This window comes from Schistocerca cancellata, chromosome 4 (genome assembly GCF_023864275.1).
Source record: "Schistocerca cancellata isolate TAMUIC-IGC-003103 chromosome 4, iqSchCanc2.1, whole genome shotgun sequence".
Taxonomy (NCBI): Eukaryota; Metazoa; Arthropoda; class Insecta; order Orthoptera; family Acrididae; genus Schistocerca; species Schistocerca cancellata.
In genome coordinates this window covers 254549878-254572944 of record NC_064629.1, presented here as the reverse complement: position 1 = coordinate 254572944, position 23067 = coordinate 254549878, and positions in this window count along the sequence as shown.

Here is a 23067-nt window from a genome sequence, read left to right as displayed (position 1 = left end):
CAGTCAACTGTTCTAGATCGTTAAACCTCGATGCCTGCCTCTCCCGATTGAAGTGCGGAATATCAACAATCGTTTACAGCATGTGAGGGTTTTCTATGTTGAGTTCAGTTACGTAAGTGACGAAATCAGGCAGTCACGATACTTAACATCAAGAGCCATAATGTGGGAACGAAAGAAAAGTGAAGGAAGGAACAAAATGTGTTCACGTCTAATATAAAAACCTCATGTTACAAGACAGTTAAAAACATAGTTAGCATCAATGAAAGACTGTACGCAGTTGGACTCTGTGAAACAAATTTACGTCAACAATGCCATCTACTTGACACAATAATTCATAGATATACTTGCATCGGTCGAATGAATAGTTGGAAGTGGATCCGAGAGCAAATAGCTCTGATTACAAGGACATCCCCTGAGGGTGTATCGCTGTCATTGATACGCAGCCTGAAACACGCTATTTTCCAGAGGCAAAAAATAACGGCGTGTACAGGTTGCTGCAAAACTTGGTTAATTACGTCATTAACCAACTGGGATCCGACAGCACCATAGAGTTCAAGGTACACATGCTTTGTGAATACCACAAAATTATAAGGTATTCGAATCACAAGAAAAAGTTCATTAATATGTTAAAAATCATTTTTGAAAGAATATGCATTTGTTAATACAAAAAACGAAGACTGTGTTGACAGTCATATTTTGTAGTTACCTTAAGAATATCTTTTAAATTATCACTTTAAATATTTGGGGTGTGTTTATTCTACTTCAGGAAAAATGTTCTAATGTTCAAATGTGTGTGAAATCTTATGGGACTTAAGTGCTAAGGTCATCAGTTCCTAAGGTTACACACTACTTAACCTAAATTATCCTAAGGACAAACACACACACCCATGCCCGAGGGAGGACTCGAACCTCCGCCGGGGCCATCTACTTCAGGAAGTAAATTTGGAAATTATACAAGCTAATGTACAGAACTTATGCGACAGTCAGATTGTGTGTCTAATAGTGGCGAAACGCAACCCATAAAATCTGCATTTTAGGTTTATTGTATAATAATGAAAACTGACAGTTTTTATTGTAATTTCTTTATCGATTGGTTAAAAACATACGATGGTATCTGAGATAATGTAACATTCAATGGCTGGCAAATTGCCCTGTTGATTTTTGCACTATGATGTGTAAGTTACTCTTCCAGTGAATGATCTATTATGTAGGTCTGATCACTTCAGGTAACTAACATTCCGTTAATGTCCAGAAACTGTAGTTGGAAGGCTAGTCAACTTTATAACATCTCATTTCCGCGATTCGCAAGTATTTAAGAGATTGTCTAATATGATTCTTAAATTGTTTTTATGTGTGATTGGTATAAATCTTCCATATGCTGTATAAGATTTGGTGACTTCCATCCAATTGTGTGAAATACTCATAGCTAATCTGACTGAGCTAAGAAGGTTAAAGGTCGGTTTTTCCCTTAATTTGTATCTCACGGAGACGATTTCCTAGTGTATATTAACATATTAAATGGTTCAAATGGCTCTGAGCACTATGGGACTTAACATCTGAGGTCATCAGTCCCCTAGAACTTAGAACTACTTAAACCTAACTAACCTAAGGATACCACACACATTCATGCCCGAAGCAGGATTCGAACCTGCGACCGTAGCGAGCGCGTGGTTCCAGACTGAAGCGCCTAGAACCGCTCGGCCACATCGGCTGGCACAACATATTAAAAATTATCCCAAAAACTTGCTGCCATCCTCCATAAGTGCTATTTACGCTTCTGTAAAGATTGGAGCACATGTAATTCAAAGTGCAGTTTTTTATTTATTCACGTTTGAAGAAGTATGGCCGGCCACTGGGGCCGAGCAGTTCTAGGCGCTTCAGTCTGGAACCGCGCTGCTACTACGGTCGCAGGTTTGAATTCTGCCTCGGGCACGGATGTGTATGATGTCTTTAGGTTGGTTGGGTTTACGTAGTTCTACGTCTAGGGGACTAACAACCTCAGATGTTAAGTCCATAGTGCTTAGAGCCATTGAACCATTTGAAGAAGTATGGGTGTCTTTAAAAACCTTTTCTTGATGTTCTAATTCATTCTTTCTAGTAATTTAGTCAGTAGCACAATCTTGTGTAGTATTTGTTTAACATCATCATACACTCCTGGAAATGGAAAAAAGAACACATTGACACCGGTGTGTCAGACCCACCATACTTGCTCCGGACACTGCGAGAGGGCTGTACAAGCAATGATCATACGCACGGCACAGCGGACACACCAGGAACTGCGGTGTTGGCCGTCGAATGGCGCTAGCTGCGCAGCATTTGTGCACCGCCGCCGTCAGTGTCAGCCAGTTTGCCGTGGCATACGGAGCTCCATCGCAGTCTTTAACACTGGTAGCATGCCGCGACAGCGTGGACGTGAACCGTATGTGCAGTTGACGGACTTTGAGCGAGGGCGTATAGTGGGCATGCGGGAGGCCGGGTGGACGTACCGCCGAATTGCTCAACACGTGGGGCGTGAGGTCTCCACAGTACATCGATGTTGTCGCCAGTGGTCGGCGGAAGGTGCACGTGCCCGTCGACCTGGGACCGGACCGCAGCGACGCACGGATGCACGCCAAGACCGTAGGATCCTACGCAGTGCCGTAGGGGACCGCACCGCCACTTCCCAGCAAATTAGGGACACTGGTGCTCCTGGGGTATCGGCGAGGACCATTCGCAACCGTCTCCATGAAGCTGGGCTACGGTCCCGCACACCGTTAGGCCGTCTTCCGCTCACGCCCCAACATCGTGCAGCCCGCTTCCAGTGGTGTCGCGACAGGCGTGAATGGAGGGACGAATGGAGACGTGTCGTCTTCAGCGATGAGAGTCGCTTCTGCGTTGGTGCCAATGATGGTCGTATGCGTGTTTGGCGCCGTGCAGGTGAGCGCCACAATCAGGACTGCATACGACCGAGGCACACAGGGCCAACACCCGGCATCATGGTGTGGGGAGCGATCTCCTACACTGGCCGTACACCACTGGTGATCGTCGAGGGGACACTGAATAGTGCACGGTACATCCAAACCGTCATCGAACCCATCGTTCTACCATTCCTAGACCGGCAAGGGAACTTGCTGTTCCAACAGGACAATGCACGTCCGCATGTATCCCGTGCCACCCAACGTGCTCTAGAAGGTGTAAGTCAACTACCCTGGCCAGCAAGATCTCCGGATCTGTCCCCCATTGAGCATGTTTGGGACTGGATGAAGCGTCGTCTCACGCGGTCTGCACGTCCAGCACGAACGCTGGTCCAACTGAGGCGCCAGGTGGAAATGGCATGGCAAGCCGTTCCACAGGACTACATCCAGCATCTCTACGATCGTCTCCATGGGATAATAGCAGCCTGCATTGCTGCGAAAGGTGGATATACACTGTACTAGTGCCGACATTGTGCATGCTCTGTTGCCTGTGTCTATGTGCCTGTGGTTCTGTCAGTGTGATCATGTGATGTATCTGACCCCAGGAATGTGTCAATAAAGTTTCCCCTTTCTGGGACAATGAATTCACGGTGTTCTTATTTCAATTTCCAGGAGTGTAACTGCTATGATCGAACTGTTTTTGTTCCAGTCATTTCCTGTGCATGGTTAGTACATGTACTTGGTATGTATTTGTAACATGTAACATTGTTCATTAAATAAATTCTAAAAAAAGAGGTAACGTACTTACCTACCAGGTCCAAGCTCCTTTCGTTCGCCTTTCGAGACTCTCTGAAAGCCAGATTTTTAATGCTTGTATAGCAGAGTTACAAGCAGGCACATAGAAACTTAATCAAGGAGTCGTAAGACAACGCTCGAGCTCAATTCGTCGTGCTACCATTAGAGTCAGAGCGTTTACCTTATGATACTGCAAAATTCATTATTCTGCTTTTGTTTTCTGCCAACATATTTATTATTGTTGTTAATACATAATGTTTTCTATGAACTGCCACATTTTCATAATACTTAAATATCATACAGGAAATGAAGTGTATACAGACATTTTCGAAGTCAGAAGTCGGCAATGTCCTACTAATTCGTGTTAAAATAGGCAAAATCATCTTACAGATACTTAATGGTTTTAAGATACACTGGTGTAGTGATGTTTCTGTAGTAATCTGAATTTCATTTCTATTAGTACAGTGAATATTTTAGTTGCATTTTTCATTAGAGTATTCAACACAACAGTAACCACCAAAAAGAAATTAATCAGCAACAGTATATTCTTTCACAATATCTAAAACAAACTGACAGTGCTAAAGCAGTTTACAAATTATACGCAGTGGTAACACCGGTTTCCGTTAAATCACAGATGTTAGAAGCTGTCGGGCTGGGCTAGCACTTGGATGGATGACCATCTGGTCTGCTGAGCGCTGATGGTAAGCGGGGTGCACTCAGCCCTTGTGAGGCAAAATTAGGACCTACTTGATTGAGAAGTAGAGGCTCAGGTCTCGTAAACAGACATACGGCCGGGAGAGCGGTGTTCTGACCACATGCTCCTCCATATTCGCATCCAGTGATGCCTGTCTGCTGAGGATGACACGGCGGCCGAACGGTACCGTTAGGTCTTCCAAGACCTGTTCGGACAGAGAGGAGAAACTTAGTGGTTCTAACGATGTCAGTAAACGAGTGTAGTTTGAGGAGCATTTTCATTTAAAAATGAATTGCCTTGATGGTTGATCGATCAAAAGTGGTAAAGGTAAAATTTTACGAGTATGCGGTCAGAGGGACAAGACCTGAGATATGACTCCTCTGTCAATCTCCTGGATACTTTTGTTTCTCAAATCAACAGATTACGTTATCATGCAGTAGCACACGTGATGAAGAATTGTCAGTCGAAATTTTTACACTGCTACCGAAAGGTGTCTCAGTTGTTGACAACAAATTCCAGCTGTCATGGACACACCCTTGGGGAAGAATTCGTAGTGTAAAACACACGTTTGGAGCTATCAGATGGAAAATATTATGCTCACATTACTCCTTGCTCCAATTTACGTCTTTTGGTGGGGCTCAGCCTTTCATTTCTTCTTAGGAAGTTAACGATAAAGGCATCAAAACTAGCCACCAGTAACAGTATTGCACAGGATTTCTCAATGAGCGATCTAATGACGTTTAAGCGAAACTGCAATAATAGTCACTCTGTTGATTTTTGTCGTTTTGAATTAGAGCATGCAGTACTCCTACACGAGACTTGTGAACCTTGCCTGTTGAATGCAAATGTCTCATAATGGTTAAGTGGTAATCCACCACTTACATCAATAGTCGAGACTTCCTTAATGTGGAATATCATTCATGCCAGAATGATCTTTGTTCGAACAAGAATGTCTTTTCCTGTCGTATTTTCCCCAAAAGCACTCGATTCACACACAGTTAAAATCTTTGGAGCTGCCTCCTCTGCATTCACCCGTCAATTATACCAAAAGTAAATACTGTGCTGCTTATGTTACATCTTTTTCCACTTGCAACCCAATTTTACAACGCTTAGCCGTAGTTCATGAATTTAGAGTACGCTGAATGAAATGCTTTAAGTACAAAATGATAACTAGAATTTAAAATTCGAAAATGAAAGTTGATACAAACATTGACATCGTCGTGCCACGTTCATCTGTTCGGCGCCCGATTTCAGGCGGCGGGTGGCGTCTGGTCGGTGGCCGGTAGCCACTGCAGCGCGGGGAAACGCTCGAGCGTTAGGTTTTGGGATCGCGACGCAGCCACGAGCTGTCCTGTGGATTTGTTTCTGGAAGTATTTGTTATTACTGGTGGGTAAAATGTAAAGCGCATTATCTTCGATGTTCAATCAGACTCATAACTTTAGATGAGTTCCGAAATGTGGTAAAAAATAAAAAATACAGTTGGACGCCTGCCGGCGGTCAGTTTTTATGTCTAAGACTGTATATTTTTTGCCCCAGAATTTGCAAGCGAGGTAGTCGACAGCTTTTGGGGCAATTCTTTTCTGTCTTGGCGTCGAATTCACCATGCCTCGTGACTTACATGTTGGGGAGCGCTTTCAGACATTGCTGCACTTCGGTTACAGTATTTCTACTTCTTCTCCGTCAGCAATAAGCAAAACTTAAAGTCGTTCTTCCGTAATCTGGACGTGAGCGTGGTTGAGGTCAGAAGTTTGCTTCAAATACGTCAGTCAGGACATTCGCCTTGTGTGCAGATGTATACAACTGACCACCTGGTGTTGTCAGTGGCGGCCTCCTCTTTTTAGGCATGCGGACGGCGTCCCATGTCGAGCCGTCGCTCTGAAACGCGGCAGCTTTTTCGCATCAGCATCTGCTGCTGTCTTCGGTTAGGGCCGTTTCAATCTGTTGCTTTAGGGGATTAATGAGAGCTTTTGCCTCTCGCTGTCTGGTGAGACGTAATATCTGGTACTGGTTTTTTCCGTCGGATTATTTGTAAAATTTCAGGATGAAGCATTTGAATCCTTTCCCTCCTCGATGCAGCTGCGGTGGAATAACGTTATGGAAGACCTTCCTGACTACGTCGGTGAAATGAATTACTGCTTCATTGACGTTCGTGTTAATGCCGACTAGGTGTCCTTCAAGTGTCTTGCGGACGTGCTGTCGGTATTGGTCCCAGTTGGTCCTGGTACTGATAAATCTTCGTCTATTGTTGGTGAGCAGGTGATCTGTCAAGATGGCATGGAGAACTTCTGCTGAGGCGAATCCTGGGATCCCTTTGAAGACACGAATGTCCAGGACATCTTGTGCTCCCCTACGATGTGGGTACATGGTAGATTCAAGCTGACCGCACTCTTGAGCATTTTCTCATTCGATACCTCGTAGGGTGACGCGACCACTGCAAGTGATCATCCTGAGGCTCCAGATCGGATGGCTTTTAATGGCTCTAAGCACTATGGGAATTAACAGCTGAGGTCGTCAGTCCCATAGACATAGAACTATTTGAACCTAACTAACCTAAGGACATCACACACATCCATGCCAGAGGCAGGATTCGAACCGACGACCGCAGCAACAGCGTGGTTCCGCGCTGAAGTGCCTAGAACCGCTCGGCTACAACAGCAGGCCAAGATAGGATATTTCGCTTTCAGGTCACTGGCGATAGCGCATTTGCCTCTGAGATGAAGCAGGTGTTCAGGATCTTCAGGCGTGAACTGTCCAGGAAGTAGCCTGTAGACGGCGAAGAATATTACAGGCCGTTTTCGGATCACCACAGTGAGTGACTTGGCGTCTAAGTTGGTGAAAGGCGGAGACTGCGCTTGCTAGTCTTGCAGAGAGTTTCGGTCGTAGATTACTGAGCCTATCCCAATGTTGAGGCAATTATTCCTATCACAAGTGTAGTCTGTGACATTGGCTCGCAAACCTAGATGAAGATGGGTTTAAGACACAAGACAAATGCCAATATTCTCGTGCTCTAGGAGTTGCCGAAATTCCAACAGGTGGGAGCAGACAGCACTGGCACACCACGTTGCATTAACGAAGTCTTAAATGCCTTCATATCTGGACATGTGCGGTTTTGCATTGGTTAGGCGGCTGCCATGATGATTCCGTTCGTTGCAGTGACTCAGAGTAGTGAGGCGGGTCAGTGTTCTTGAAACTTCATCGAACAGAGTCGTCAGAGAGCTTATTACCTCCACGGTGTCGAAGAGGTCCATAATAGTTTGTTGCACAGCCTGAGGCTGTGAGTGGTTGACGGTGGTTGACGGTGATTCTGAGTGCAGGTCGTCACCGACGGTGAGTGCCTTCTGCCACTGTTTGTGGAGGGGTGTGCCTATTTACGACGGCTGACGCTAGAACCCCTGTAGTTTTGTAGTTGGACGACGTTCCGTGAGAGGTGGAAGATCTGTCTGTACTTCCCGCTGGAGGCTGGGCTTTGAAGTCGATGCTTGACGTGCCTGTTTTCTGGGATGCATGGTCTTCGGATCGAGAGGTGGCAGGCTCTTCGGTCGTCGTCGTTCTTTATTGCGAACGATGTTGCCTCTGTAGCTAGCTGGATGCTGGGCGCCGCAGTTTCAGCATTTGGCGGGAATTTTATTTCACATCGCGCATTCCCGACTGTCTTGGTCGTCGTTACATTTCACACCCTTCGGTGGCATGGTGCAGTGCCGGGTTACATAATAGAGCATCTGGACCATAATGCGCTGCAGTGGCCTTCTGAGTGCTCGTAGCTTCTCAGCGCCTATCATGAGAGCGCAGAAGCGCGTCTCGTCGAACATTTTCCTGTAGTCTCTGAATGTAGTTTACTTCTGTGAACCTGGAGTCCAGTGACAGATGACAACTGATGTGGCGAAGCCCATGTTTACAAGATCTTCTTTCACTCAGTCATGAGGCATTGCTTTTAGAACACCCCTTCTAACTGTTTTAATGAACTCCGGTTTCATGACAGGAAACGTCTACCGTGGGATGCCATCTATTCGCGTCATTTTCATCGCTGTTGCGAAGTCGCTGGTAGTAGTACAGATTGTTTGTCAGTGAGAGGTTGTTGAAGATTATGCTTCAACCAGTGGTGAAAGGTATTGTAGTTTTCCGAATATTGGAGAACTTAAAGCGGTGTCAACTGTTGGTGCTGCTGCCGACACTGGCGTTGTTTTACCTGTTGTGTCCGTTTTTATTGTTGTTGTTGTCATTTTCGCAGGTGTAGCGCTCTTACATCGTTAGCTGGACAATGGTCACCGTGTTTCAAGAAAATGAAGTTATTTCTCGTCCCTCTTGACGTTGTTTGCACACTTATTCTCGGTTTTGCCTGCTTCTGAAGTTTTAAGTACCTCGCTGGTGTAAAAGAGTCACTCCTTTGGCGTCTGGAGGTCGTGGCACAGACGTCGAATCTATGATTCAACCGTTCTCGAAGTCTGAGTTCGTGCACCGAGTCGTCATATTCTACACACCTTCAGCCATTGCCTAATTTGTCTTCGGTGGAGCAGCCGACGACATTACAGCCGAATCTGGTGCGGTCGAGACAGCTGCCGCAGCCTCGCACATAAGCAACACGTCCGTACGTTGTGCTCTCTCACGCTCTACTCCATATACCTCTGCACTAACGATAGTGTGAAGATTATTGTGAATGGAATTAGTGGTAATTGCCCATTTTTGGCATTCAGACTTTTAACTAGAAATTTCCACTCTACAGTTAGAGGACCTTCTGGTGTGATAGACGAGACACAGTTTCGTATTTTAAAATCATTTTAGCATTTTACGCTGGGGTTATCCTCGTGTATAACATACATTTCGCGTAAGGCCCACGAAGATAAGATACAAAAAAAACTAGGTCTCATACGGAGGCATGAAGACAGTCGTTTTACCCTTGCTTTATTTGCGAGTGGAGCAGTAACGGAAACGACTTGTAGCGGTAGAGAGTACCCTCCTCCATGCACCGCACGGTGGCTTGCGGAATATGTGTGTAGATTTATATGTGGATATAAAGCATAAATTTTCACTCTGCAGTGGAGTGTGCACTGGTTTGAAACTTCCGGGTTGATTAAAAATGCGTGCCGGATCGGAACTCGAACCTGCGACCTTTGTCTTTCGTGGGTAAGTGCTCTGCTGACTGAACTGTCCAAGCAGGACTTACGATCAGCGCTAGCAACTTTTCTTCCGCTAGTACGTCATTTTCTGCCTTAAAATAATGGCACGTATCTCGAAAATTATCCAGTCCATGTTCCTATAAATGCTACATCGTTAGCGAAACGTTCTCGTCCATTTGGAAAAATTCCATGTACACACCCATCACGCTACCCGACGATAAATCCAAGATGATACTGAGCGATATGGTGTAATGCTAAGACACCAGCCTTGAATTCGGTCGTAGTAAGGCACAGGGCTATTAAATTTATCGTGTCCTTCAGCATGTTCTTTAATTTATCTGTCATAAAACCATAAGTAAGGCTGATTAGAGTTTAGTATCTCCTTGAAGACCAGGTGTTTAGAGGTGCGTCCATTTCAAAGGAATCATTCCACCATTCCTCTTAAATGATTCAACGAATTGCCGGCCGCCTTATAACAGGATTTTCCAACGAGAATTTTAATCGCCGTCTTCTCGAATGTGCATTCGTTGCGTAACCATAGCGCCACATTACACGGTAAGGCCGAAGGTACACATAGATAAATAAACGCTACACAGCCTCAACTCGCCGACTGCATCTATTCACAATAGGCTTCGGCTGGCTACTTGGGTTATTAAGATAAAATGTTCACAGAGTGTAGCTTAGATAACGTGAAACTGGGAGCGGCTGCTATATAGTGTACTTAGAAATGGAGATGAAACTGAAAACATGCCTCAGTTGAGTAATATGCAATTACAGACATGATACCATGAAATACAAAGTAAGCAGTACATTCGAAGTTGAAATATCAGTGTCATCAAAGTAGTGTAGAGCTGAATTTGCACCTATTATAATACGTATTTTATGTTATTTTGGCCATGACTTTTGCTTTATAAAAATCTTTCACTGTTGATGGTGTTCCTTTTTTCCTTACTCAATACTTACCACTCACGTTCCCCACAGCATGCTAGTTACAATTGTTGCTCTCCACTTTCTTCACACACAAGGAAGTCTACCGCTTGGGGATAAAATTAATTCCCATCATCTTGTGATGATTGACACACAGTCAACATGGGTTTAGAAAACATCGTTCCTGTGAAACACAGCTAGCTCTTTCTTCACATGAAGTGTTGAGTGCTATTGACAAGGGATTTCAGATCGTTTCCGTATTTATGGATTTCCGGAAGGCTTTCGACACTGTAGCACGTAAGCGGCTCGTAGTGAAATTGCGTGCTTGTGGAATATCATCTCAGTTATGTGACTGGATTTGTGATTTACTGTCAGAGAGGTCACAGTTGACAGAAATCGACGGAAAGTCGTAGAGTAAAGCACAAGTGATTTCTGGCGTACCCCGAGGTAGTGTTATACGCCTTATCTATATAACTGATTTGGGAGACAATCTGAGCAGCCGTCTTCGGTTGTTTGCAGATGACACTGTCGTTTATTAACTAATAAAGTCATCAGAAGATCAAAAGAAACTGCAAAATTATTTAGAAAAGCTATCTGAATGGTGCGAAAAGTGGAAGTCGACCCTAAGTAACGATAAGTGTAGGGTCATCCACATGAGTGCTAAAAGGAACTCATTACACTTCGGTTACACGATAAACCATTCTAATCTAAAAGCCTTAAATTCAATTAAATACCTAGGTCTTACCATTACGAACAACTTAAGTTGGAAGGAACACATAAAAAATTTTGTGGGAAAGGCTAACCAAAGAATGCGTTTTGTTGGCAGGACACTTAGAAAATGTAACAGACCTACTAAGGAGACTGCCTACACTAGGCTTGTCCATCCTTTTTATAATGCTGCTGCGCGGCGTGGGATCCTTAACAGATGGGAGTGACGAAGTACATCCAAAAAGTTCAAAGAAAGGCAGCACGTTTAGTATTAGCACGAAATATGGGAGAGAGTGTCACAGAAATGATACAGGATTTGGGCTGGAAATCATTAAAAGAAAGGCGTTTTTCGTTGCGACGGAATCTTCTCACGAAATTCCAGTCACTAACTTTCTCCTCCAAATGAGGAAACATTTTGTTGACACCGAGACTACGATAAAATAAGGGAAATCAGAGCTCGTACGGAAAGATACTGGTGTTCATTCTCTCCACGTGCTGTACGAGATCAGAATAATAGAGAATTTTGAAGGTAGTTCAATGGACCCTCTGCCAGGCACTTAAATGCGATTTGCAGAGTATCCATGTAGATGTAGATGTAGATTCTTTATTCACTGTACTGTCAAATATGAGGCTTCTTTTAAAATGGCACACGTAATAGGTTTTTGAAAATTCAGTTTGTGTACTTCTTGAATTTGAAACGGGACTGGATATACGATATTTTGAACGGAAACTTCTGTCCAAAACCGTATCGTTTCAATTCTAAAATGGTTCAAATGGCTCTAAGCACTATCGTACTTAACATCTGAGGTCATCAGCCACCTAGACTTAGAACTACGTAAACCCAACTAACCTAAGGACATCACACACAGCCATGCCCGAGGCAGGATTCGAGCCTGCGACCGTAGAAGCTGCGTGGTGCCGGACTGAAGAGCCTAGAACCGCTCATCCACAGTCGCCGGCTTCAATTCTAGAGCCACTTCAAATAAGGTGTTTAACTCATGCACTTATGATGAGGGAAAGTGCACGTCTCAGATTAGCCAGCTACGTGGTAGACAAGGTGGAGGATACTAGGTCAGACGAAGGCATCTTAAGAATCGACGACGGGTAGCCCCACGTTGTGCTCACTGAGTGGCCCCCAAGTCACCGGACTTAACGCCATGAAACTTCTTACTGTGTGGGGGTACGAAGACTTTTACTTACGAAACTCCTGTACAGACAGAAGAAGACGTGTTGGCAGGAGTTCCAGTCGTTATACGACGTGTTGACGAGTCACAACGTTTGTTGAGGGCAGTGTACCGTAATATATTTCTAAAAACAGTGTGCTTATCGACGCTGGTACCACCAGACTGAGCCACTGTCATACTCTATCTGTACCATGTACTGAATAAGTAGACCTTGTTAGTTTCTTCGTTTGAAATTGTGTAGCCGGCTGCTGTGGCCGAACGGTTCTAGGCGCTTCAGTCCAGAACCGCGCTGCTGCTACGGTCGCTGGTTCAAATCCTGCCTCGGGCATGAATGTGCGTGATGTCCTTAGGTTGGTTAGGTTTAAGTGGTTCTAAGTCTCGGGGACTGACGACCTCAGATGTTAAGTCCCATAGTGCTTAGAGCCATTTTTTAAGTAATGTTAACACTCTTTTAAGTTTTAATAGTTTAAGTTGAAGTTAGATAGGTATATGAATAACTTTTTTTTATTTTACCGTTCGCATTTTCCCCTAATTGTCTGTGACAAACGTATGGGCTACTGTGTCGAACCTACTACTTTAACGACAAGTGGATTAGTGGTCTCTTGGTTCGTCTAATTTCCAGGGTTATTTCCACATAAATGCCCACTTCAGATCGCGATTGGTCGGAGTTGAAAACAAATTCCTTACTGAACGATGGCATAAATTTGTTTTCCCGTCTATTTATATTCTGGCTGATTCCGCAGTTAGCTGTGTGTCGTCAAGTTGCCGCTTTGTTTGAAATTTCGTTGTGTTACGTCTTGTAACCCTGTATCACTGTTTGACAATATGGAACCATCCACTGCTGCGCTTGAAATCTCTGTAATCTACCTCTTTGAAATTTGATGTGCGTTACGTAGTAGAACACTGCCATGCTCATCCTGTAAATTGCATGGAGCATCCTTGAAACGCGCAAACACCAGTTTCTGTACCAAGTATGCCTTGTCCTCCCTTGAATATCCGTAGTTTTTCTTAAGCACTACACGGTTATGTTGGTGTGGACTAATTCGAAATATGTTGATAACTGTTGTTTTACTATGCTGCGGATTATCTCCATTGTACTTAATAATGTTTCATATCCGCCCTTTCGACAACGATTATCCTTTACTACGTTTCACAGGAGACGGGATTTGTGGCTCTCTGTCTGACAGGGGTGGTGAACTGCGCCTGTTTCAGTATCACTTTCACTTGTTAAGCATGTATCGTAATCGTTGTACTCCTCATGTTCATTGTCAGCGCAGTTGATCGTGTAAGACACCACACATTCAGCTCACTCATCTTGCAGCAGCGCTGGTATTCTGTCACTTCCATCTCACTCTGCGAAATTCGTTGGGTTCCTTTCTAATGAAGTGTCAACTTCAGCAACTATTGTTGTAGATATAAATCCAAGTTTGCTTTGTTTATCTTTGCCATTGCTCCACTTTGTATCAGCTTCACTAGCACTGTAGCACTGTGGTGAGTTACTTGACGACTAAGCAGTTCAACTTTGTTCCGTGGCCTCTTGCTATGCTCACCATTGGATGCTTCCAGTCCCATCCCCGTAGCCATTAGCAGCCAATGTTGTGATTTCATGGTAGACCAGTGTTGGGCGCTGAGTGCAGTAAACATCTTTGGCCTTTAGCGACCTCGCACTGAAGGGGTTCCTTGTAAGAGACGTTGTTGAACATTTGCATTTAGCAGTAACCTGATTAAAATTTCGAAACTCATCGCTGCTAATGTTCAGCACTAAACTTATGTTTGTAAGTAGTGAATTAGCTCATCTGTTGCATAAAGATGATATAAAATATGTTGAATTGTATGTTGCCAATTACGAGCACCATGTTACCAATGTATGGCATGTGCTTATGAAACAACACATACACTCCTGGAAATTGAAATAAGAACACCGTGAATTCATTGTCCCAGGAAGGGGAAACTTTATTGACACATTCCTGGGGTCAGATACATCACATGATCACACTGACAGAACCACAGGCACATAGACACAGGCAACAGAGCATGCACAATGTCGGCACTAGTACAGTGTATATCCACCTTTCGCAGCAATGCAGGCTGCTATTCTCCCATGGAGACGATCGTAGAGATGCTGGATGTAGTCCTGTGGAACGGCTTGCCATGCCATTTCCACCTGGCGCCTCAGTTGGACCAGCGTTCGTGCTGGACGTGCAGAGCGCGTGAGACGACGCTTCATCCAGTCCCAAACATGCTCAATGGGGGACAGATCCGGAGATCTTGCTGGCCAGGGTAGTTGACTTATACCTTCTAGAGCACGTTGGGTGGCACGGGATACATGCGGACGTGCATTGTCCTGTTGGAACAGCAAGTTCCCTTGCCGGTCTAGGAATGGTAGAACGATGGGTTCGATGACGGTTTGGATGTACCGTGCACTATTCAGTGTCCCCTCGACGATCACCAGTGGTGTACGGCCAGTGTAGGAGATCGCTCCCCACACCATGATGCCGGGTGTTGGCCCTGTGTGCCTCGGTCGTATGCAGTCCTGATTGTGGCGCTCACCTGCACGGCGCCAAACACGCATACGACCATCATTGGCACCAAGGCAGAAGCGACTCTCATCGCTGAAGACGACACGTCTCCATTCGTCCCTCCATTCACGCCTGTCGCGACACCACTGGAGGCGGGCTGCACGATGTTGAGGCGTGAGCGGAAGAGGGCCTAACGGTGTGCGGGACCGTAGCCCAGCTTCATGGAGACGGTTGCGAATGGTCCTCGCCGATACCCCAGGAGCAACAGTGTCCCTAATTTGCTGGGAAGTGGCGGTGCGGTCCCCTACGGCACTGCGTAGGATCCTACGGTCTTGGCGTGCATCCGTGCGTCGCTGCGGTCCGGTCCCAGGTCTATGGGCACGTGCACCTTCCGCCGATCACTGGCGACAACATCGATGTACTGTGGAGACCTCACGCCCCACGTGTTGAGCAATTCGGCGGTACGTCCACCCGGCCTCCCGCATGCCCCCTATACGCCCTCGCTCAAAGTCCGTCAAGTGCACATACGGTTCACGTCCACGCTGTCGCGGCATGCTACCAGTGTTAAAGACTGCGATGGAGCTCCGTATGCCACGGCAAACTGGCTGACACTGACGGCGGTGGTGCACAAATGCTGCGCAGCTAGCGCCATTCGACGGCCAACACCGCGGTTCCTGGTGTGTCCGCTGTGCCGTGCGTGTGATCATTGCTTGTACAGCCCTCTCGCAGTGTCCGGAGCAGGCATGGTGGGTCTGACACACCGGTGTCAATGTGTTCGTTTTTCCATTTCCAGGAGTGTATATAAGGACGAAGAATATGTTTACACGTAAAGAAAGGCAGCCGTATTTCTTCATTTTTAGTACTCTCCAGTGATTAATTTTACCTTTATTTCTAGGACAGCCTAAGAGTTTCAAATGACAGCCGTTTATCCTTTGTAACGTTGTAGCCAAAAACTGATATCCCGTCGTAATCATTGATTGGTTGAAGTAAGACGATTCTATTTTCCAGTATCTTTTCATTAGGACTTGGTTAGCAAACTATAAAAGACCTCAGACAACTACATCGGTTTTGTAAATACATAAACGTTTACGAACCTGTAACTTTACGCATCGTAATGTTTGGAGAGGCGCTGCGTTCGAACCTCCTTTAGATACACATGTATGATCATGACACCTTAGCAGAACGACTACTTCACTGACGTTATCTTTTACCATTTCTATCAGAAACTTCACCCGTAACTTAAGTGCATTTTGTAGATCTTGTAGAAAATGACTGTAGATGACAGCCCCCATAAGTAATGCAATATATCTGTGGTCGGGAAGCCATTGAAGATTACAGCGTACGTGAATCGGTTGTATTCTCTTCAGAATGTACCCTAATTTATTAAACTTTCTATATTTTAATTTTATTTTTAAGAAGGATATTTATTATAGTTTTAAAATAATGTTTTGGTGGCTCTGACTTAATGATTTGAATATCTTGAGGGTGAACATTTTACGTTTGTTTGCAGAAATGATACAAATGAGCTATTAACTATATTTTAAAAAGTTATACACCGCGTATCAGGCTGCTCTACGCAAGTCATCGTAATGAGAGAATTGTACTAGCGGATGTCAATACGGGGGAAGCAGAGTTCAGATCTTTATCTTCGTCTCTCACCCATTTTTCGTGATTCTCTTAAGTAGGTCACTTTCATAGTTTCTCCTCCCTCCCCTTCCCCCCCCCCCACCCCCCCTCCCAATTACTACACTGACGTATGTAATGATGTCGATGTGATAAGACGTTAAGTTTTCATCGAAACACGTCTCGACTTCCAGGAAAACTACGATACGCCAGCTATCATATGTATACGGTGTTGTGCGCTAATACTGGGTGCTCAGTCCACCAAGTTACATAAGTTTAAGAACGTGAACACCTACGACCAGGAAATGAAAGTGCATTGGAGGATCGAATGGGTACGAATGTGCGCCTTAGGTACTGTATATCATTTACTACGTAAAGCTGTAATTTATGTGATGCTACAGGATATGCTGCTACCTGTTATGATAATTAGGACTCTCACGCTACTGTCAATCCATTGTCATAATTCACATTATCTTCTGTGTGTGCCTTATCAGTCTCAATTACCTGTCTTTCCCATTATACCGCGAGTCAGGGTCAAAATTCACGTTAGAAACAATATCTTGGTGTCATCAGTAGGACGAAATCTATTATGCCGTTTTTACCTGGAATCATCAGTATTTCTAATTGTTTATATAAAAGAAAACCGAAACTTACATTATCACTACAAATCCTAGAGTCGTACCTGCAAATATTGTCGTCACATCCCCTCTTAACTTCTTGTGATCTGAACGTTCTTGAATTGGACTCGCTCGAGACATCGATGAATTGTTATTTGGTGTAACACCAGCATAATTGTATGCTCAGTTTGGGCAAAAAAGTTTGTCATCAGCTTATTATGTCTTATTCTGTAGACTACAGGGCCTTACAGGTCCGTTTTCTAATTTATTGTGTGGTTGCTGTTCTTCAAGTATTGCTCTTAAGAACCCTTGATAAGAGTTACCCAGTGTCGTCCTGGTTCTGGCGACATTTCTCCGTACCCACATTTCCACCACGCCTACATGGGCAGTTTATTTTTTGTTCATTGTCTTGTTCTAACTCTCGTCGAGTAACAACACCCCTCCGAAAAAGCAATTAGCAAAGACTCTCCTTGTCTCGCAGTTCATAGAGGTCCTTAATAACAGCCTTCAGGCTACCAGTATTCATTTCCTTGTTCCAAATGCTCGTTCTGCAATGTCACCCACTTTCCTATTTCCGGATTGCAGTTGTCGTTGTTGGAATTAATTGACGCGAAATATCAAAACCGTTGTTGTGTTGTGTCCTCTCAGCCTCGAACCTACTTCTTTATTCATAAAATGAGGTAAAATGTTTCGTGAAAAATTATAGCCCTAAAACTTTCATTTTTTAAAATTTTACCAGTTATTTTTCGTCTAGTAACGATTGTTTGACCACACGGCGTATAATCTCTCTTTCTAGTTAATTTTTAAAGCACTACACAGAATGAAATATCGATTTACAGTATACAATGTTAAATCCGGTACCAAAATTATAAAACGTACAAAATTTGATTTCACAACCTGTCTTCTCTACTAGACCGTACAATGGGGTAAAATTGCCTTCCTAGCTTCCATGACGGACTAGATATCGTACTTGTACTCCATTATGTAACCGTTGGCAGTCTCTTTTTGATTGGATTTAATGGTTCAAATGGCTCTGAGCACTATGGGACTCAACTGCTGTGATCATAAGTCCCCTAGAACTTAGAACTACTTAAACCTAACTAACCTAAGGACAGCACACAACACCCAGCCATCACGAGGCAGAGAAACTCCCTGACCCCGCCGGGAATCGAACCCGGGAACCCGGGCGTGGGAAGCAAGAACGGTACCGCACGACCACGAGATGCGGGCGATTGGATTTAATAATGAAATTGGTGTACGGACTTTGTTTTGTGCACACTTCCGTCCAATACAGTTAATTTCATCATCAATTTTAATAACAATCCTAAAATAGAGACTTCTTACCCTTTCATTAAAATATTTCAGATATACTACGTTATTTCATCGATGCCTGGTACAAATCTCTCCTTCAGAATCGTCAGAGCTTGTCAAAATTCACTTTCGGGAATATCAGACAGCAAATTATTGATATCTAACTCTATAACATTATCAATAGGTTCCCTTTTATTTGGGTTAACCTTACACTACACAGGTCATTCTGTGGAAAAGTGAAAGCGCGTTCTCAGCTGGATGGATTGGATACAAGTGCCCACTACACCACTCACTGTACTGACCGTTATAAAGCATTAATTCGTCTCCCACTACAGGTGTGCTTCAACTTGATCTCCTCAATTGTAGTGGAGTAGATCATGCATGTTGATATTAAGGTCATATGGACACAGCACAAATGTACGTATATAAGAATCGACTACAGACTCCACTAAGTATGTCTATTTTGATAAAATATTCATGAAAATATTAACACTGAAGATCACACTATTTAACAAGGTAAAAAGACACTGAAGTTGGTGACAAGACCGCCTGGATACAAGACAGTATATACTGGACCAGGTGACAACGCTCAGTCATACAAGAAAAACCATACACGTAAGTAATCAGAGGACGCATACAAAATGAGGAAGTAAAACAAATTATTAAGAACGAACTAGAGTAATGTTGTCTAATAACGGAAGAAGGCAGTGGTACAAAGCAAATTGCGTTAACTGCGGCCTCGATACGTCGATAGCCTGGATGAGTTCGTAATTACGCTGTAATTGCCATCGTAATTCTGGATGATCGGAAAGTCACAACTGTCCAGCAACAAGATCATTAACTATTCTACCGAGAAAGAGGCTATCCTTTATCGACCTTCTGGTGCATGTTGCCCTGTGTTGAACTATCTCAGTCTGGTGCCTAAGGGGTAGAACATTGTGGCCAGGAGACTGACTGTACCCGCCACGGATCAAGTCTTGATGCCGTAACAACTCGGGTTACCGTGCAACAGGCTTTTTCCCTGGGGGTTATTTAAACCCTCGCGTTTCGGAGAAAAGGGCCAATATCGCAGAGGGCTCTGATTTACATAGTCAACTTAGGTGCATTCACTTGCACAGTTTTAGGCAGGCTCATAAGCTATGTTAGTTTACCAGGTGCTGGCTTCCTCTAACGTCCAGAACCTAGTCCCTGGCGCCTCACCGGTATATTCGTGCGTGATGGACAGTTGTAAATCACTGAGAGGGCTTCCTTAGAACGGAAACTATGATTTTGGCGAAAGTTAATAACTTCTAAAATAACTGAAACTAAGGTAATTAAAATTATAGACATCACCTCCTTAAATAGGCATCATTACTTTCAGTTTTTCATCTCTCTTCCGCCCTCGCAACACACATAAAATCACGAATCATATTATGGTCAACATTAATTATATCATGTCCGTCTCCTTAGCTAAGTAATTAGCTTGTCTGACTACTGTTACGAGGACACGGATTCAGTTCCGGGAACTGCTAAGGATTTTTCCTTCGTACGAGGAATCAGACTGGGTGCACTCATCTCTTGAGTGTGTCATGTCTCACCGTAATTGCAGCATACGTGATGGCTAAATTCCATGCAGGTTAACCTGGACATACAAACTTATAAAACATAGGCTTATTATTTATGCATAGCAATTAAGATTACAACATATTTGACTACTTGTTCGTATACTGTAAATCAAAAAATTAATCCCATCTCAATTTTATGATGGGGTCAATAAATATAAAATTTACATACAGGTACTAAACTTTAATCGGTCATCTTATAGCATGTGTGTGTCGATTATTTTACAACTGACTTCACCAACTGTCTCTGTGACGGACTCCCTAAAAATGTCTATTATGAACTATTATATAAAGCAGTGTGACAGCGGCATGACCTCAATTTCCGGTATGAAAATTAGCAATTAATTATCCCCACCAACCCCCCTAACCCATGCCCACCCATCACATGACGTGATATCTTTTCCTCAGCCAACATGTGGTTCTCTACCTACATCTCCCACCCTGCACCTCCCCCACCCATTCCCCTCATACATTATCGACACCAATTTCGATTTTTAGTGGGAATTTCCTTGTCAAGGGGATTGGCTGGCGTCCTACTCCACCCCCACCCGGAAACTGACAGAAACGTAATAACGACCTTGCCCTTTCCGATATTCGAACCCTGATCCATATGGACAAAGAGCCCAAGTATACTCCCCAACACAGGGAAAATTCTCTAGCTGCAGGAGAAGAAGATTAGCTTAGTGTACGTTATTTATTTTGGCTGGGAAACTGAATTATAGATGAGTCCTAATTACTTAATTAATCGTAAATATCGGCCCTAACCACACAACTATATGCATAGCGCTACACAAGGAGTGCCTAAAATCGCAATACAGCTCAAATATTGACGATGGCATAGAACTCGTGTAATCCAGTTGGGAAAAAATTTCACAATACGACTCGAAACTTGTGGCAGATGTACTGAAAGTCAGCCCTTCACCTACAAGCTAAACAAAAAAAGGCTACAGTGTAAGGCACTACCTTAATTTTTTTGGTGGCAAATGTATTCAACTGATGAGTGGATGGTGTTGGACAGATAAGAGTTTAATACCTGTATTACCGGTAAGCATAAAACTGAAGACTGTACCTATGGCTATGTAGAATAGATAGAGGGAAGTAGTTTTATCAATTTAAAATTTTTCACCGTAGTCATTCGGATAGAAGACCTGCAGGATGGTTGTAAGTCTGATGCTGCACAAATATATCGTGCATTAGAGCATTAAGAACATGCATTCTGCACAACTAATAACTCGGAAACCATATGGCTATAACAATACATTTTTAGATAGCCATAGGAGTGTGTGTTTATGCTCTATGATGATTTATCTCATGCCGGTACCTACGTGGTGTTGACTCCAGACGATGGAATAATACTTCAGAATTGATAGTACAGTTGATCTGCATGAAATTTTTCGGACTCCACCCATCTGGACTTCCAACAAGTATAAACCACAACTTTCTTCTTAACCATGTTTTATATCACCGCAACACTCTTACGTCTATTGTGTGTGTGTGAAATCTTATGGTCATCAGTCCCTAAGCTTACACACTACTTAACCTAAATTATCCTGAGGAGAAACACACACACACCCATGCCCGAGGGAGGACTCGAACCTCCGCCGGGACCAGCCGCACAGGTCGTGACTGCAGCGCCATAGACCGCTCGGCTAATCCCACGCGGCTCTTACGTCTGTTATACACTGATAAGAGGTGGTAGCCTCCTAGACACGCATGCATCCGGAGGGATACTGTGTATTTGGATGGGTGCCGTGGGTAATATTAGTGCAGAACAATATTCGTTGAACAGCAGGTATGGACACAGCTCGCCCTGATCCATCACAAGACGTGGAATGGAATGGGTGTAGAATCCTCACACTTCTGGTCAGTTGCAGATGAAATTGACGATCGTGTTAGAGGGATGATTGGTCTAAGACAATGTGGGAGTGATCTGTCAATCTCCTACTTTATCCTACGAGAGAGGATACCCTGTGACACACATCCACACAGGGAAAAATGATCAGCGGTAATCGTAAATTCAGCACTACGATTGATATTCTGTAAATACACTGAAGTGCCTAAGAAGTTGGCACACTTGCCTAATATCGTGTAGGTCCACAATGAGCACGCAGAAGTTCCGCAACATGACGTGGTATGGGCTCGACTAATGTTTTAAGTAGAGCTGGAGGGAACTGACACCATGAATCCTGCATGGCTGCCCGTAAATCCGTACGAGTACGAGAGGATGGAGATCTCTTCTGAACAGCACGTTGCAAAACATCCCAGATATGGTCAATAATGTTCATGTCTGCAGAGTTTGATGGCCAGCGGAAGTGTTTAAACTCAGAAGACTATTCCTGGAGCCACTCTTTAGCAAATTTGGACGTGTGGGGTGTCGCATTGTCCTGCTGGAATGGCCCAAGTCTATCAGAATGCACAATGTACATGAATGGGTTCAGGTAGTCAGACATGATGCTTACGTACGTGTAACCTGTCAGAGTCGTATCTAGACATATAACGGGTCGCATATCACTCCATCCGTATGCACTTCACACCATTGCAGAGCCTCCACCAGCTTGAAAAGTCCACTGCTGACATACAGGATCCATAGACTCGGGAGTCTGTCTCCATACACGTTCACATCCATCCCCTTGATACAATTTGAAACGAGACTCGTCCGACCAGAAAACATGTTTCCAGTCATCAACAGTCCACTGTCGGTGTTGAAGGACCCAGGCGAGGCGTAAAGCTTTGTGTTGTGTAGTCATCAAAGTTACACGAGTGGGGCTTCGATTCCAAAAGCCAATATTGATTATGTTTTATTGAATGTTTCACACGCTGACACTTGTTGATGGCATAGCATTGAAATCTGCTCAGATTACAGAAGAGTTGCACATCTGTCACGTTGAACGATTCTCTTTAATCGTCATTGGTCCCGTTCTTGGAGGATCTTTTTCTGACCACAATGATGTCGGAGATATGATGTTTTACTGGATTCCTGATTTTCATGGTACACTCGAGAAATGGTCGTAAAGGAAAAATCCCCATTTCCTTACTATGAAGGGTATGCTGTGTCCTATGGCTCACGTGCCGACTATAA